The sequence below is a fragment of the Bufo bufo genome, chromosome 11 (assembly GCF_905171765.1).
Source record: "Bufo bufo chromosome 11, aBufBuf1.1, whole genome shotgun sequence".
Taxonomy (NCBI): domain Eukaryota; kingdom Metazoa; phylum Chordata; class Amphibia; order Anura; family Bufonidae; genus Bufo; species Bufo bufo.
Genome location: NC_053399.1, coordinates 37,319,559 through 37,336,961, shown reverse-complemented (window position 1 = coordinate 37,336,961; position 17,403 = coordinate 37,319,559). Strand labels below are relative to the sequence as shown.

General features: G+C 46.9%; 1 protein-coding gene across 2 annotated transcripts in view; it reads right to left on the bottom strand.

The window, feature by feature from the left end:
* TTBK2 (tau tubulin kinase 2) overlaps positions 1 to 15,031 on the bottom strand; it is a 112,441-nt gene extending 97,410 nt beyond the window's left edge. For both annotated transcript variants that reach the window (XM_040412380.1, XM_040412381.1), the window contains exon 1: positions 14,746 to 15,031. The gene's annotated coding sequence lies outside the window, so the exon portion shown is untranslated. The remainder of the gene's footprint in view (positions 1 to 14,745) is intronic.
* Between the last annotated feature and the right edge of the window lie 2,372 nt (positions 15,032 to 17,403).

The window sequence follows — 17,403 nt, the reverse complement described above, 5'->3', positions numbered from 1 at the left end:
GCCAAAGGAAGGGCCACTCCACCCGATCGAACGCCTTGGCGGCGTCCAGTGACAGGATGGAGCGGTCCTCCCCCCCTCCAATCTGAATGTTAAGAATGGTCCGGCGTATATTTGTCTGGATCTGTCGCCCGGGGATAAACCCTGTCTGATCTGTGTGGACTAGGCTAGTTATTACTTTTTTTAACCTGTTGGAGAGAACCTTTGCAATTACTTTATAGTCTGCATTAAGCAGCGATATAGGGCGGTAATCTTCAACTCTGTTGCCATTTTTCCCTTTCTTAAGGATCAATGTAACCGTTGCCTCTGTCAAAGACGGGGGTAGCTTTCCACATTTGCTAGATTCATTCAGGACCTGCAGCAGCCCAGGCAGGAGCACCCCTGCATGGCTCTTATATATGCCAAACGGTAGTCCGTCCGCTCCGGGCACCGAGGAGCCCCTAGTCTCATGTAGAGCCGCCTGTAGCTCATCCAAGAAAATGGGGGCACTCAAGGGGGCCGAGGCCCCGTCCTGCAGCACCGGAATCTTAACCTGTTCTAAGAAGTCGTCTATCTTGGCCTCTGTATCCCTCACTCCGGAGCGATACAAATTACCAAAATAATTTTAAAATTCTCCCTCCATCTCCACTCCTCTTTCCAATCTGCGCCCATCACCCGTCAGTATTTGTCTAATTTTTTGGGGGGGCTTTTGGTTCGCTATGATAGAGACCAATAACTTGCCCGGGGTGCCACCCTCACAGAAGTCTTTATACCCCATGAAAAATAATTGGTTCTGAGCTTTTTTCCTCATAAAGGTTATATAGTGATCTTTAGCCGTTTTTAACTTAGTGCGTGTGCTCACATCGTGCTGTAATCGAATACAACCCTCCAGGTATGCAATATTTGCTTCCAGCTTTTTTTGCTCATCAAAAAATTCATTTTTTTTCTTTTTTATTCTGGAAAAGTAAAGCCCACGGATAAACGCCTTCATGGCATCCCAGACATAGTGGACGTGTGTTGTACCAATGTTCTCTTGCCAAAATTGTATGAGTTCTTTGTCGATCCCTACAGAATCATTTAATATGGTTAACCAGTGCTCATTCAATCTGAACGGTCTGGTAATACCAGCTTGTTGTCCGGTCTTCATCACCAGTAAAATCGGTGAGTGATCGGAGATGCCGTGGATCTCGTATGTCATTTGTAGGATGGAATCCAGCATCTCGCCATTAGCCAAGGCCATATCAATCCTGGACATAGCACTATATGCTTTACTAAAGCAAGAGAACACCTGTTTGTTACCATAGAGCCATCGCCAGACGTCTATTAGTCCTATCTCCTCACAAAACCCTCGGAGTAATGCGTATTTTCCCTGCGCACCTTTCCCTGCAGCTGAAATTCTATCCAGCTCCGGGTCCAGTATGCAGTTAAAATCGCCGCCTATTAATACCGGAGATCGCTCCTTGTTATGCATGAAAAGCGTCAGCTGCTTTAGGACTGTCATTGCAAATGGTGGCGGGATGTACAGGAAAGCAAGGACACACCTTCTACCGTTCCATTGGGTATAAAGGAAAATAAATCTCCCATCTCTATCAATCAACTGGTCCAGTAGGATAAAGTCAATGCTTTGATGTACAGACACACTAACCCCTCGGGAATATGACGAGAAGCCGGAGTGGAACTGATGTCCTGCCCATCTCTTTGTTAGATATTCTGGGATATCAGGTGTAGCGTGCGTTTCCAATAGGGCCACTATTGCGGGGAGGTGCCGTGTAATCAGATCAAAGACCACAACTCGTTTTGTTCTATCACCCAGTCCACGTACATTCCATATCATAACTCTGTTATTAGTCATGCTGTAAACTATAAAGGAAACGTCCATCGCCCCCCAAGGGCGGCCGCAGCCAGGCCAGGACCCGTTCCCCCTCCCCCCCATATCAAACCCACCCCCCACACCCCCAAACTGGTTCACTGGTGCATAGCATCCTGTCAACCTCTTACATTACACCCATCCGTCCATGGGCCCGCCTCCAACGCCCCACCCCCCTCTCACCACGTCCAAACCCCACTCCTCAACCCCACCCGACATCGTATTATCTATGCTTTAACAGAGTCCAGCCATTCAAGGGCCTCTCTGGATTTATCAAAAAACATTACCGTATCCCCATACACCACTCTTAATTTTGCAGGGTACAACATAGAGTATTTAATGTTAGCCTCTCGTAATCTTTTCTTAATGTCATAGTATTCCCTGCGCTTGTTTTGGGTGTCCCTGGAAAAGTCAGGATATATCTGTATCTGATTTCCATTGTAATCAATATCCTGTAGTTCCCTCTTACGCCGGAGCACCCAATCCCTATCACTGGAGGATACAATTCTGACCAAAAGGGGTCGAGGGGGACCTCCGGGTGGTGGCTTTTTAAACGGGATTCTGTGAGCTCTCTCCACGCAGAGCGCGGCGATGCCCCCTCTGGCCCCCAGGGCATCTGACAGCCATTTTTGTGCAAAATCCACGGGGTTCTCCCCCTCTACACCTTCAGGAAATCCCACTACTCTCAAGTTGTTCCGGCGTACTCTATCCTCCATTTCTGTCAGCTTCATACTGAACCGTTTGTTTTCCCTATCTAAATCCTCAATCTTATTAGCCATCTGTTGCTGTTCTTTTTGGACCTCAAGCAAGCCTGTTTCTACAAATTTAATACTGGCCCTTATTTTCTTCATATCATCTCTAATAAGGGTTATCTCTGACTGTAGTGTCTTCACGGTGGTGGAGATGTCTATAACTGACTGGTTCGTGGTCTGTACTACAGTCAATATGTCCACCAGCTTGTCATCTATGGTGTCTAATCTGGAGGCATCGGGTCCCCTATTCTGTTCCATTTGTGTTAGTGAGTCCCCCTGCACTTCTGCCGGCTCCACTGTTTTTTTCCACCCTCTGGGCTTAGGTGTGGGGGATTTTAAATATTTTTCAATTCTAGCCTGTGGGCTACTTCCACCCCCGGCTTTTGGAGATCCAGTGCCCACTGATTTCCTATTATATTTGGGCGGCATGTTACCCGCTATACTATCCTAGGGCAATTCTGCTCAGCCTTGGCACGGCCCCAAGTGTGGGGCCCCCACTTATTGACGCGCTAACGGTACCACAGATATAGCAAGTGTCAAAACATTCAATAGATTAGGCATAGCAGTATATAAATCCCTTATTAGTGCTTTTTCAGAATGGACGGAGGGCGACAAATAAATATAGGGGAAAGCTTAGAATCGCTACTTCACCCCGACCAGTCCGAAAAGCACAAAAGGAAAAAGCATACAAGCGCAAATTCAGCCTAGGCCAGTATACTCGTAAATAATCAGATACGCTGTAGGGAAATGTCTAGGGTAGGGATTTCTCCCAGATGTTCAGCAACACCAGCTGCTACGGATGGTACAGATATGGATAAGGGTCAGGTAGAGGTCCCCTTTACTGCTGTCCTCATGCTGGAAATCTCGCGTGTTTGGCCCAGCGATGTGTCAAGATTATCAGAATTAGTAGGTTATACACAGTAATAGAGTGTTAATATCAACCATAGACAAGCACAGTCTCACTAATAGTCAGCCATTTTCGGCCTAAAGTTAGGGAGGAGAGGCATACAGTTTAAACAAAGCGGCAATCTTCTCCTTTGTCAGGTATAGGGGTGCGGGAGGCAGTAATCACCGACCAAAATTCAATTCTATAGTAATAGGTAGCTTAACTAGGCAGTTAAGCAGTATGTGTATAAAGAGGCCACTCTCATCACACCCTAGACGCAGGGGGAGAAGCGTTCATATTTCCGCCAGTAGTTCCATCAGGGGTATTAGTGGCTTTGTGATATTACCATATTTCTCCAACCCAAGGTTTTTTTTTTCCTATTTTTTCCGCTTTTCTTGCACCCCCCCCCCCCCCCCCCCCCCTTTTTTTTTTTTTTTTTTTTTTTTTTTTTTCTCCAACCTATAATTCAGTCGGCTGTTGTATCACACATAGCTGGTGACCGGCTAGCCCCCCTTTGTTGTCACTCCATTCTATTCTCTCGCCAACCAAACAGTGATGTTGCCACCCAGCACAAGGTTAGTGTATTGTGTTAGTTGTTAATGGAGTTAGAGATGCATAGAGCTAGCACGTTGTCTCACCAATCTTCAGCCAGCCGGCTAAGGAGAGGAGAACAGGAGGTATGCAGCGGTGTACAGCGGGGGGAGCCAGGGATCCAACTTGGCGACGCATACAGTCTTGCGGGGGATGCGGGGTTGGTATCTTTAGATGGACCAAGTCTCTCCACGCGTCTCCCGGGCTTCTACAGTGGGGCTTCTACTCCACAGCGTGCTGCCATTCACGGCCCCCTCAGCCGCACTAATACGGCAAACAGCCCGTTCCCCATGCGGTTGGAATGGGTCACACACGTCGTACCTCCAGGGCTAGTCGTACCTCCAGGGCTAGTCGTGGCCGTTCCGGGCGGTGCGCAGCACAGGCAATGGATCCCGGTCCTAGTACAGCCCTAGTACAACTCTAGCACGCCGGAAGGTGGAGGACGCCAAAAGGTGGAGCGGCGGTGGGCAAGATGGACACAGGGGCGGTACCCAGACGGACGTGCGGCGCGCCCACGTAGCCGAGTGCTACGTCATGCCGCTGCGTGGTGTTTATAATTTTTAAAGATTCTCTAGGCACTGGTACAGTGCCAAGTGATTGGCGCAAGGCAAACGTGGTGCCCATATTCAAAAAAGGATCTAGGTCCTTCACAGGTAATTCTAGACCAGTTAGTTTAACTTCTGTTGTGGGAAAAATGTTTGAAGGACTCTTTAGGGACTATATAGAGGAGTATGTGACTGTAAATAATATTATAAGTGATAACCAGTATGGGTTTACCAAGGACAGAAGTTGTCAGACTAACTTGATTTGTTTTTATGAGGTGAGTAGTAACCTGGACAGAGGGGCGGCTGTGGATGTAGTGTTTCTGGATTTTGCAAAGGCTTTTGATACTGTCCCTCGTAGACGCTTAATAAGTAAAGTAAGGTCTATAGGGTTGAAAAGTATAGTTTGTAATTGGAGTGAAAACTGGCTGAAGGACCGTGTCCAGAGAGTTGTGGTCAATGATTCCTATTCAGAATGGTCCTGGTTTATAAGTGGTGTACCCCAAGGTTCAGTGTTGGGCCCTTTATTATTTAATTTACTTATTAATGATATTGAGGACGGGATTAATAGCACAATTTCTATTTTTGCAGATGACACCAAGCTCTGTAGAACTGCGCGGTCTATGGAAGATGTCCACATACTACAAGCTGACTTGAACACTCTGAGTGATTGGGCATCAACTTGGCAAATGAGGTTCAATGTGGACAAATGTAAAGTTCTGCATCCTGGTAGTAATAATCTCTGTGCTTCATATGTCCTAGGGGATGTAACACTGGGAGAGCCACTTATAGAGAAGGATTTGGGTGTGCTTGTAGATGGTAGAATAAATTACAGCATACAATGTCAATCAGCTGCTTCTAAGGCCACCAGGATATTGTCATGCATTAAACGAGGCATGGACTCGCGGGGCAGGGATGTAATATTACCAGTTTACAAAGCGCTGGTGCGGCCTCATCTGGAATACGCAGTCCAGTTCTGGGCACCAGTCCATAGAAAGGACACTCTGCAGCTGGAAAAAGTACAGAGGAGAGCGACTAAACTGATAAGGGGCCTGGAGGGTCTTAGTTATGAAGAAAGGTTAAAATAATTGAATTTATTTAGTCTTGAGAAGAGACGTCTAAGGGGGGACATGATTAACCTATACAAATATATAAATGGGCCATACAAAAAATACGGTGGAAAAACTGTTCCATGTAAAATGCCCTCAAAAGACAAGGGGGCACTGCCTCCGACCGGAGAGGAAAAAGTGCAGTCTCCAGAAGCGTCAAAGCTTCTTTACTGTAAGAACTGTGAATCTGTGGAATAGACTTCCTCAGGACGTGGTCACAGCAGGAACAGTGGACAGTTTTAAAAAGGGTTTAGATGAATTCTTAAAAGTAAACAACATTAATGCTTATGAAAACGTGTAGAAATCTGAGTCTCACTTCCTTCTGGGATTCGCGTCCCCACCTATCCCTTGGTTGAACTTGATAGACGTATGTCTTTTTTCAACCGTATTAACTATGTAACTAGGTATTGGTGGCTTGCCCCCTGGAAAGGTCATCAATATCAGATTGGTGAAGGTCTGACACCCGGCACTGGTCAGCTGCCAGCACAAGAGACTACACAGTACAGAAGTGGAAACACAAGGCTCTGTCTACTGTATAGTGGTCGTGCTGAGGTACTGCAGCTTAGCTCCCATTCATGTGAGTGGAAGCGGAGCTGTAGTACGCTGGTGTCAGAAACTACACAGTGTACGGAGCCTTCCATCCACTGCGTAGTTTCCGGCGTCGGTCCCCACTGATCTGATATTCGTTACCTATACTGAGGAAAGGCCATCAATATCAACGGTTACTTTCACATCTGCGGCATGTTGTTCGGCAGTGAACAGCCTGCCGGAATTCTCCGGATTCAGCACTGCCGGATGCAACTGGAATGCCCGCCGGCCCATTGGATCCAGCTGCATTCCAACAAAAGTGCAGAGAATCCGCCGGACACAAACCACTGCATGTTGCTGGCTGAACCCAGTCTGCTGAAACTGGCGGTCAATCACAGTGTCGAAAATCTGAAAGTAGCCTAAGTCCTGGATAAAACCCCTTTTAAGGGCTCTTTCACACCTGCGTTGTTGTCTTCCGGCATAGAGTTCCGTCGTCGGGGCTCTATGCCGGAAGAATCCTGATCAGGATTATCCTAATGCATTCTGAATGGAGAGAAATCCGTTCAGGATGCATCAGGATGTCTTCAGTTCCGGAACGGAACGTTTTTTGGCCGGAGAAAATACCGCAGCATGCTGCGCTTTTTGCTCCGGCCAAAAATCCGGAACACTTGCCGCAAGGCCGGATCCGGAATTAATGCCCATTGAAAGGCATTGATCCGGATCCGGCCTTAAGCTAAACGTCGTTTCGGCGCATTGCCGCATCCGACATTTAGCTTTTTCAGAGTGGTTACCATGGCTGCCGGGACGCTAAAGTCCTGGCAGCCATGGTAAAGTGTAGCGGGGAGCGGGGGAGCAGTATACTTGCCGTCCGTGCGGCTCCCCGGGCGCTCCAGAGTGACGTCAGGGCGCCCCAAGCTCATGGATCATGTGATCACATGGATCACGTCATCCATGCGCATGGGGCGCTCTGACGTCATTCTGGAGCGCCCGGGGAGCCGCACGGACTGTAAGTATACTGCTCCCCCGCTCCCCACTACTACTATGGCAACCAGGACTTTAATAGCGTCCTGGGTGCCATAGTAACACTGAACGCATTTGGAAGACGGTTCCGTCTTCAAATGCTTTCAGTACACTTGCGTTTTTCCGGATCCGGAGTGTAATTCCGGCAAGTGGAGTACAACGCAAGTGTGAAAGAGGCCCTAATCGATTAACTCATCTCTGCAGTTTGAGGGGAGAGGGGGTCGGAAGTGACAGAATCTCTTTGACTATTTCCTCCTGTGTGATAAATGACTGTCCCTACGGACACCAACACAGAGGCTGTCACTTTTTGGGGGAATGTTGACAGCAATTTAGAACAAGAGAACCCCTGTCAATAGACCATCTGTACCTGCTTTGTAATGCAGGATGTTCACTGTCAAAGGAAATTTCGAGGGAATTGCTCCTTAAAATAATGCTTTGTCTTCACATTTCTACCACTGTAAGAATTCAGTGATGAAATTCGCCAAAGCTTTATGTTCGTAACTTCAACTCATCAGTCTCATCTCCTAAACTTGTATTTACCAGTAAATGCCATATAAAACAAGTCTGGAGGAGTCCGGGTCCCTAATGATTTTTTTTCCCTTTCTCACAGGCTGTATTTGCTGAACATGGGACTAATATGTTCTGGTCATTGCCTAGCAACAAGCGTTGCAGTAGGCGGGCGACAGAGAAAAATAATGATTGTAATATTCATAGAAAGATCATTTTATTAGGGAATCATTATGCCGAGTACAACAATAAAACATGGGAACATCAGAAACAACCTTTAGGCCACCTGCACGTGTTGCGGAATGTGTGCGGTTTTCCCATGTTTGTATGGCGCTTTATATTTTACTAATGACAAACATTTGTATTCTGCATTTTTCATTGCAAAAAAAGAAAAATGCAATGAATAATGAGAAAGTTTCAAACAGTGCCACATAAATGGCACATATAGCATGCCATCTTTTAAAAAAAATGCAGGTAGCTCAGGGTATGTACGGCGAACTGTCAGGATCCAGGAAGAAATCGGTACAGATGGATTAGGCTAGGTCTACACGACGACATTTGTCGCGCGACAATAAGTCGCGCGACAAATAAGGCGCAACATTTGTCGCGCAACATTTTGTTGCACTAATGTCGCGCAACAATTTTTATAATGGCAGTCTATGGTGTCGCACTGCAACATGCAACATGCTGCGACTGCGACGCAACAGTCGCAGAAAAATCCATCTCGTTGGATTTTTCTGCGACTGTTGCGTCGCAGTCGCAGCATGTTGCATGTTGCAGTGCGACACCATAGACTGCCATTATAAAAATTGTTGCGCGACATTGGTGCAACAAAATGTTGCGCGACAAATGTCGTCGTGTAGACCTAGCCTCATAGCTCTTTTGCAGGACCTAGCAAGCAAATGAAACCAAAAGGAATCTATTGCTCAGGCAAGGAGTAGAACAAACAGCCCAGCACATAGAGGAGGGCTGATGTGCTCATTAGTCAAACAGCTGAACGCAGGACAATAAATTAAAGAAATTAAAGGAGTGGTCTCACCTTAGACATTGAGAGCATATTATTAGGATATGCCCCCAATGTCTGATAGGTGCAGGTCCCACTTCTGGGACCCGCTCCTGTCTTTAGAATGGAGCCCACAAAGTGAAGGAGGGCGCACCGCACAAGGGCGGCCACCCTCCATTTACTCCTATGGGAGCGCCGACAATAGCTGAGAGCTGGCTCGGCTATTTCCGTCAGCCACATAGAAGTGAATGGAGCGGCGGCTGCTGTGCGCTTCCCGTTCACTTCCTTGGGGCTGCCATAGGAGTGAATAGAAGACTGCCGCGCATGCGTGGTGCACCCTCCTTCACTTTGTGGGCTCCATTCTAAAAGATAGATGCGTGTCCCAAAGGTGGGACCCACACCTATCAGACATTAGGGGCATATCCTAGCAATATGCCCACAATGCCTGAGGTGAGACAACCCCTTTAACCCTTGCAGTGCTGCAGCATGCTGTTGCACATTTTTTGGAATAAAATTCTGGATTAAAGATTGGGGAGTAACCCACCTCGTTTGGGCATTACAACCCCAAAAAAGTGGAATGTATAGAGTGCTGCACCATATTGCATTTTGTTGTCCAGTGGGACAGTCACTTTAGATGATGTGAAGGCCGAATAAGACGACAACTCCCAAATCTTGGCAGCAGCCATGGATGTCACCATGATTTTCCGCTGCATGGGGGAAGCTGACATCTAGGCCTCTGTTCACACTTCCATAGTGGTTGCAGCTTGTAATATTACATGCCAGAAACAACCAGCCAACAGACTCTGCTGTAGGAGCCTACAACATAAGTACGAAGAGAGCCCAAGACTGTGTTATGCCCAAATATGAGTGGAGCGTGCAGGCACAGCTGGCTGCCTCTGGCAATTTATCACTTCGTGGTAGGTCAGGCTCTGCCGTGGTTGCCGCAACCACATCAGGTGCCACTAAAATTCTTGCCCACACTTCTTACTCATACCATGCAGGCATCAATGCAGACCCCAAACATGTTTCCAACAGCGCGGTATTACACATGCTTCAAATAGGGGACTCTGAATGCCTCCATTCTTGTAATCAGTGGGGGTCCCAGCATTCAGACCCCCACTGATCTAAGTGTAGGTTCACATCACGTTTGACGTATACGTTAGAAGAAAAAAAAAAAAAAAGGATACAAAAACACAGCACACCACGTTCTTATATCCTGCAGAGTCCGGTAAAAAAACGCATACTTTTTTTTTTGTAACTCTATGGTGAACAGATGCCACTGTATGGCACGAGTCTGAGGAATCCGTTTAAAGGGGTGGTCTCACTTCAGCAAGTTGCATTTATCATGTAGAGAAAGTTAATAGAAGGTCCTTACTAATGTATTGTTATTGTCCATATTACCTCCTTTGCTGGCTGGATTCATTTTTCCATCACATTATACACTGCTTGTTTTGTTTCCATGGTTACAACCACCCTGCAATCCATCAACAGTGGTCGTGCTTGCACACTATAGGAAAAAAGGGCCAGCCTATTTGGTGGCCGGGACAGTGGGAGAGCACATAGGTGCTTTTTTCCTACAGTGTGCAAGCACGACCACCGTTGATGGATTGCAGGGTGGTTGTAACCATGGAAACGAGCAGTGTATAATGTGATGGAAAAATGAATCCAGCCAGCAAAGGAGGCAATATGGACAATCACAATACATTAGTAAGTGGCTTGTATTAAATTTCTCTACATGATAAATGCCATTTGCTGAAGTGAGACAACCCCTTTAACGTATACTTTTTTGCATACGTTAAATGGATGGGAAAAACGTGATGTGAACCCACCCTTACAGTTACTGGAATACCCCTTTAAAGCTTGGACAGGAACCTTCTCTTAGACAGACCATTGATGGGCAACTTAAAGGGAACCTGTCACCTGGATTTTGGGAATAGAGCTGAGGACATGGGCTGCTAGATGGCCGCTAGCACATCCGTAATACCCAGTACCCATAGCTCTGTGTGCTTTTATTGTGTCAAAAAAACGATTTGATACATATGCAAATTAACCTGAGAGGAGTCCTGTATGGGAGATGTGTCCTGTCCCTGAGATGAGTCCAGCGTGAAGGAGCCCAGCACCGCGCCCTGCATCCTCCGAATCTCCTCCTTGCTCCCCGACGTCACAAAGCTAGAGCGCCATAATCTCACAATGCGCGAGCTAGCGCATGCGCAGTGTCGGCATAGTGTTCCTTCCCTGTGCTGGCATCAGCCTCAGGGAATGAACTGCGCATGCCCTAGCTCGCGCATCGCGAGATTACGACACTCTAGCTTTTTGACGTCGGGGAGCAATGAGGAAAATTCGGGGGATGCAGGGGCGGTGCTGGACTCCTTCACGCTGGACTCATCTCAGGGACAGGACTCATGCCAGGTTAATTTGCATATGTATCAAATCGGGTTTTTTACACAATAAAAGCACACAGAGCTATGGGGACTGGGTATTGCGGATGTGCTAGCAGTTATCTAGCAACCCATATCCTCAGCTCTATACACAAAATCCCGATGACAGGTTCCCTTTAAGTAACTAGAGACCGAAACTTGGAAATAGCATAGAAAGACCATCTTCAATCTTCAGGCTTCTCATCACTAGGAATCTTACCCCACAAGATGCTCCATGCTGTTACTATACTATGCATCTACAAGGTGGGTGGATATATACCGGACGTGTTACATAATACCGGGGCTTGTGAAAAATCACAGCGAGCAGCACCGTCTGCAGAAATCTGACTCACATCGCCGAACATCTCCAGCCTCCAGCGCTGCGTTATGGAACGGACAAGCATCGACTGCATTTACTCTAAGGACTGTCCCTGCCATGCAGTCCCCAAAACAAGATCATATAAAAAGAAAGGGTCATGGACATCTTTCTATTTTCACCTAAAGAATGAAAATAAAAAAATATCACAAAACACCATGCTAATAAAAGTAATGATGATAAAACATATTTATAAAAATAGGGTAAACCATTTCCAAAAAGTGAGTCAACTGGAAAGGACTATTTTTCTAATCTATTCAGCTTCTATTTGATTTTTAATCATTTACAGAATTGTGCAAAAAAAATTAACTGTAAAAAGTTCACTACCATAGCGGCAGACCATGCGACTGCTATGGGGCCCAGGGTAAGAGGGGGCCCAGTCTTAGTTGGGATTATCTCCTCTTCTACTGAAAACTTGGCCAGGACTCTACCCTCTAAGGCCTCTTTCACACAAACGTATTGGTTCCGTTCCGTGCATTGGAGACCGCAATGTGCGGGCAATGTCCATGCGGTCCCCAATGCACGGGCAATGTCCATGCGGTCCCCAATGCACGGGCAATGTCCATGCGGTGGCCGGTATGGATCCAGCCCCATTCAACTTGAATGGGTCCGTGATCCGTCCGTACCGCAAAAAGATAGAACAAGTTCTATTTTTTTGCGGAACGGAAGCACGGATCGGAACTCCACGGAAGCACTCCGTAGTGCTTCCATAGGGTTCCGTTCCGCACCGCATCTCCGGATTTACGGACCCTTTCAAGTGAATGGGTCTGCATCCGTGATGCGAAATGCACACGGCCGGTGGCCCGTGTATTGCGATACGGCCACGGGAGCACTACGGCCGTGTGAAAGGAACAACTTTTAGCAAATGAAGCAGTGAAAAAATGGCCCAAGGGTCATTGAAAGGGGTTTAGGCAGAAACCCTTCTGTCCTGGGTGGGGGGCCTGGTTTGACCCTTGCTATGGGGCCCTTACTTCTCTATATACACCATTGATGTGGATATACAGCAGTCTACGTCTGGTCCCGTCATCTAACCTGATTAGTAAAAGGCCCTGAATTGACATCTAGCAATGATTTTATTGAACACAAGAAGAAAGAGCGGAGCGACCTAATCATGTGTAGTGAAAGTGGCTGGTCATCGCGCGCACACACCCAGAAGGTAATAACAGCATGGCTCCCCCACCGCAGAGCTCGTCCCTGATGGAACCAGCCTTCAAGTGCACATGGTGCAACCTTCCAGGAGCGCAGCCCCGATGGGCAAGTACTTCCAGCATGCAGGGAAATCAAGGGGTTAATTCTACTCCGCAATGAGGAGGGGATGGCTATCTAATGTGTTGGGGAAGTCTGCTGCACTGGAGAAAAGGGAAGCTACATACACCGGCCTGCAGGATCCGCGTCTATAAGGGATTAGATATACAGTACATAGGCTATGTAGATTACATGCACATATATCATGCTTCTGTCAGTGCACATATATATATACACACACACCTTTTGTGTCACCCCTATCAGATTGCAAGCTCTTGCGAGCAGGGCCCTCATCCCTCTTGTTTTAAAAAGGGGTTATCCAACCCCTATAATGCCCCCCAAAATGCCCAGGCCCCTAATACAGGTTAAACTTACGTAGCAGGTAGCGTTGAGCGAACTTCTGTTTTCAAGTTCGGCGTACAAGGTTCGGGTTATCTAAGAATTTCGTTATGGATTCCGCTACCACGGACCATAAGTTATTGTCCGTGGTAGCGGAATCCGAAACGGAATTCTTAGATAACCCGAACCTTGTACGCCAACCTTGAAAAGGGAAATTCGCTCATCCCTAGTAGCAGGCTGCCATGGGAATGAGCCTTCCTAGCATCGCAGGTATCAGGAGTAACGCGGGTGCCGGGGAGTGGGGCAAGTATAACCTGTATGAGGGGCCTGGGCATTTTAGGGGTATAAATTGTTGACCTGTTTTCTGCTATGTCATTTATGACTCTGTACTTGAACCCCCTGATTGTATGTAAAGCGCTGCGGAATATGTTGGCGCCATATAAATAAAGATAATTATATATACACACAAACACACACACACACACACACACACACATACATATATATATATATTGAGAGAGAGAGCGCGAGAGAGACACACACTACAGGTGAAAATCAAAAGCCCAACTACAACCCCCAGCATTGCTGCCCTAAGACTTATATTGCCTCTATCATGATCGGATCCTTTTCCCTTCAGAATGCATTAAGGGCAAAACTGATCCGTTTTGGACCGCTAGTGAGAGCCCATGACGGATCTCACAAACGGAAAGCCAAAAACGCCAGTGTGAAAGTAGCCTAAATGATATCGGGGGAAATAGGATTTGAAAGAACAAATACCGTTCTAAGCAGCAGAAAATAAATTCCCATTTTACAGCCGTGCACTGTGGAGGACAATAGCAGAACGCCGAGAAATTGGATGCGATCAAACCCGGCATTATCGGACAAGAAGGTTTCCATTGAAAAAAAGAGAAGGCTGGCTTTACCATAGGGATTCTCTTCTCCATGGGGGCCCCTGACTAATGTCGTGTTCAGTAATGACAGGGGAGGAGGGGCAGAGCCGCCGGTACAATAAAGAAATGGCAGATTGGTGGGCCCCTCCCTACTATGTGTGTATACAGGCGGATCACATTTTTTGCGTCCCCCTCGTCTACACCTCGCCGGGGTTGCACTTAAGGATTTGGGCGTCTATAAACCCCATAACCCAATAATTCATTCTCAGGAATTTGAGGGAGATTTTCTAGTAATTTTTTTATTTATAATAAGAACAAAACACAAGATGGAAATTAAGGGCAGATAAAAAGGAACTCAGGTCAATGACCAGATCGAGATCTGCGGGCGACGATCCCTATGATCCAGACATCTGACAGATACAATATGCCCACTGACACAGCGCGATTGACAACATGATCTGTCACTTTTGGTCCGATCGTGTTAATGACCCCCTTCTAATAAATATATGTGAACAAAATTAGCATGTGATATTAAAATTGTGTGTGAGACACAATGAAGGATGAATGGGGATGTGCTGTGTGTACACACAGGATTCATGGCTCCACATAGATGCTGAGGAGCCTCTGTCACCATGTACCACACTGCAGGGTCACACATACACCACACAACCCAAAGCCCATCAGCACCCCCTCTTACCTCAATGGTACAATCTGGAGCCCAGGGCTGACATTCTGCATACCCTTCCACTCATCTAGGAAATAGGGGGGTTCTCCACGTTCAATATAAAAAGAGATCTTTAGGTCACCTCTATCCACCGGTAACAGTAACGTGATGCACAGCCATACTGGTGACAGACGAACCGTTACCCGTCAGTCCCGAGCCTCGCCGCCGCCACTAACCCCCCCACGGTCACCGGCTGCTCCCCCCACTCTCCATCACTGCAGCACCACGACGTCACAAGCTACCCTACCAACACAAGCAAGACAAAACCTAGCATGCTGGGCGCTACCACGCCTCCTCCTGACACACGTCTCCGCCCCTCGCAACTGATTTCCTGGCTCTAATTGGTCACGAGGGGAAATGATGGCAGAGTGAAAGAGAGGAGGTGCTGTCAATCACGTGGGGGCCAAGCTCTGTAGCGACACGCCCACCACAAGCCCTTCCCCCGGCACTCCTAGCGAATGCCTAAATTGTATGGAGATTGCGGTTACCTGGGAGAAGCGTCACAATCCAACTGCGCATGCGTGCGAGTGCTTGTCGGGAAATGTAGTTTCCTCTGATTTGCGTCGGAATCCGGCTCTTCTGCCTGAGGGACGCGCTCCGGTAGTACGCATATTGGACCTTCATTACCTAAACTGACAAATAGAAAACTAGTTGTTACCATAGCAACCAATCACACTACAGCGTTCATTTAAAGGGATTGTCATCCCATAAATGTCCTAGAAGGGGGGACCTGCACCCGTCTGGAGCACGGGGGCCACATCTCGCACCGCCATGGATGGAGAGGTGGCCGCGCCTGCGCTGTTCCCTCAGTTACTAATATGCGACTGATGAAAATAGCTGAGCAAGCGCATAGCCGTGAATTTGTCCTGTGTCTGGATAGATTGCAGGCTTGGGCAGAGAAGTGGCAGATGAGGTTTAACACTGACAAATGTAAGGTTATGCACATGGGAAGGAATAATGCAAGTCACCCGTACATACTAAATGGTAAAACACTGGGTAACACCGACATGGAAAAGGATCTAGGAATTTTAGTGAACAGCCAACTAAACTGTAGAAACCAGTGTCAGGCAGCTGTTGCCAAGGCCAATAAGATAATGGGTTGCATCAAAAGGGGCATAGATGCCCGTGATGAGAACATAGTCCTACCATTTTACAAATCACTAGTCAGACCACACATGGAGTACTGTGTACAGTTCTGGGCTCCAGTGAACAAGGCAGAAATAGCAGAGCTGGAGAGGGTCCAGAGGAGGGCAACTAAAGTAATAACTGGAATGGGGCAACTACAGTACCCTGAAAGATTATCAACATTAGGGTTATTCACTTTAGAAAATAGACGACTGAGGGGAAATCTAATTACTAAGTATAAATATATCAGGGGTCAGTACAGAGATCTATCCCATCATCTATTTATCCCCAGGACTGTGACTGTGACGAGGGGACATCCTCTGCGTCTGGAGGAAAGAAGGTTTGTACACAAAGATAGAAGAGGATTCTTTACGGTAAGAGCAGTGAGACTATGGAGCTCTCTGCCTGAGGAGGTGGTGATGGTGAGTTCAATAAAGGAATTCAAGAGGGGCCTGGATGTGTTTCTGGAGTGTAATAATATTACAGGATATAGCTACTAGAGAGGGGTCATTGATCCAGGGAGTTATTCTGATTGGAGTCGGGAAGGAATTTTTTTCCCCTAAAGTGGGGAAAATTGGCTTCTACCTCACAGTTTGTTTTTTTTGCCTTCCTCTGGATCAACTTGCAGGATAACACGCCAAACTGGGTGGACAGATGTCTTTTTTTCGGCCTCACATACTATGTTACTTATTTAAAAAATTGGGTCCCAGAGGTGGGATTTACTAACACCAGCGCGCTCTACAAGTCTCACCTCCATAATTGTGCACCAGATTCATCAATAGGGTGCACTTGGAGCAGTGTTTAACCACTTTTCTGAGAAGAGTGGCCAAAAAACAATCTTCCTAAGTTTAAATCCACAAGTGGCGGGCTTCTTCCACCATGGATGTTACCTCAAAACAGCGGCGATTCCACAACTAAACTTGTATGTGTCATATATAGATAGTATATATGTATAAAGAAAAGGAAAAAAGTGAGGGTTAATCCAATCTAGTGGAAGACTCCAAGAGATAGGATAAAACTGGAGGCGCCAGCGGATGGAGGGTAGGAAAAAAGGAAGAATAAGAGCGAGATGGTGAAGTACAAAAAGGTGAAGGCAGCTAGAGGGGTAGCTACGCTGAAAGGGATCAGCGTGTAGATAAAAGGTGAGTGGTGGTGACTATAAAGGTCTAATATGGTTCACTGGGGTCCAGTGGACCAAACAAGACTAGTCAAAAAAAAAGTTAACCCCCATAAGAAACGCCAAATCCCAAAATGTTTCAGAAAAGAATCAAATAGGCCAGCAGGGTGATCAAGAGAGTGTTGGCTGGCGGTTTAGTGCTGTGAGGTGACAACCATGGGTATTGGTAAACCAAGCGATTGACCCCCTACTGGATCCACAACAGATTCGCTGGTAGACAATAATCACATTGGATTAATGTATATATACTGTAGTATGCGAAAAATGCTAATTATTAATAATAAAATAACTCACTTCACAGGGGGGTGGCCCGCTGGATAAACTCAAGA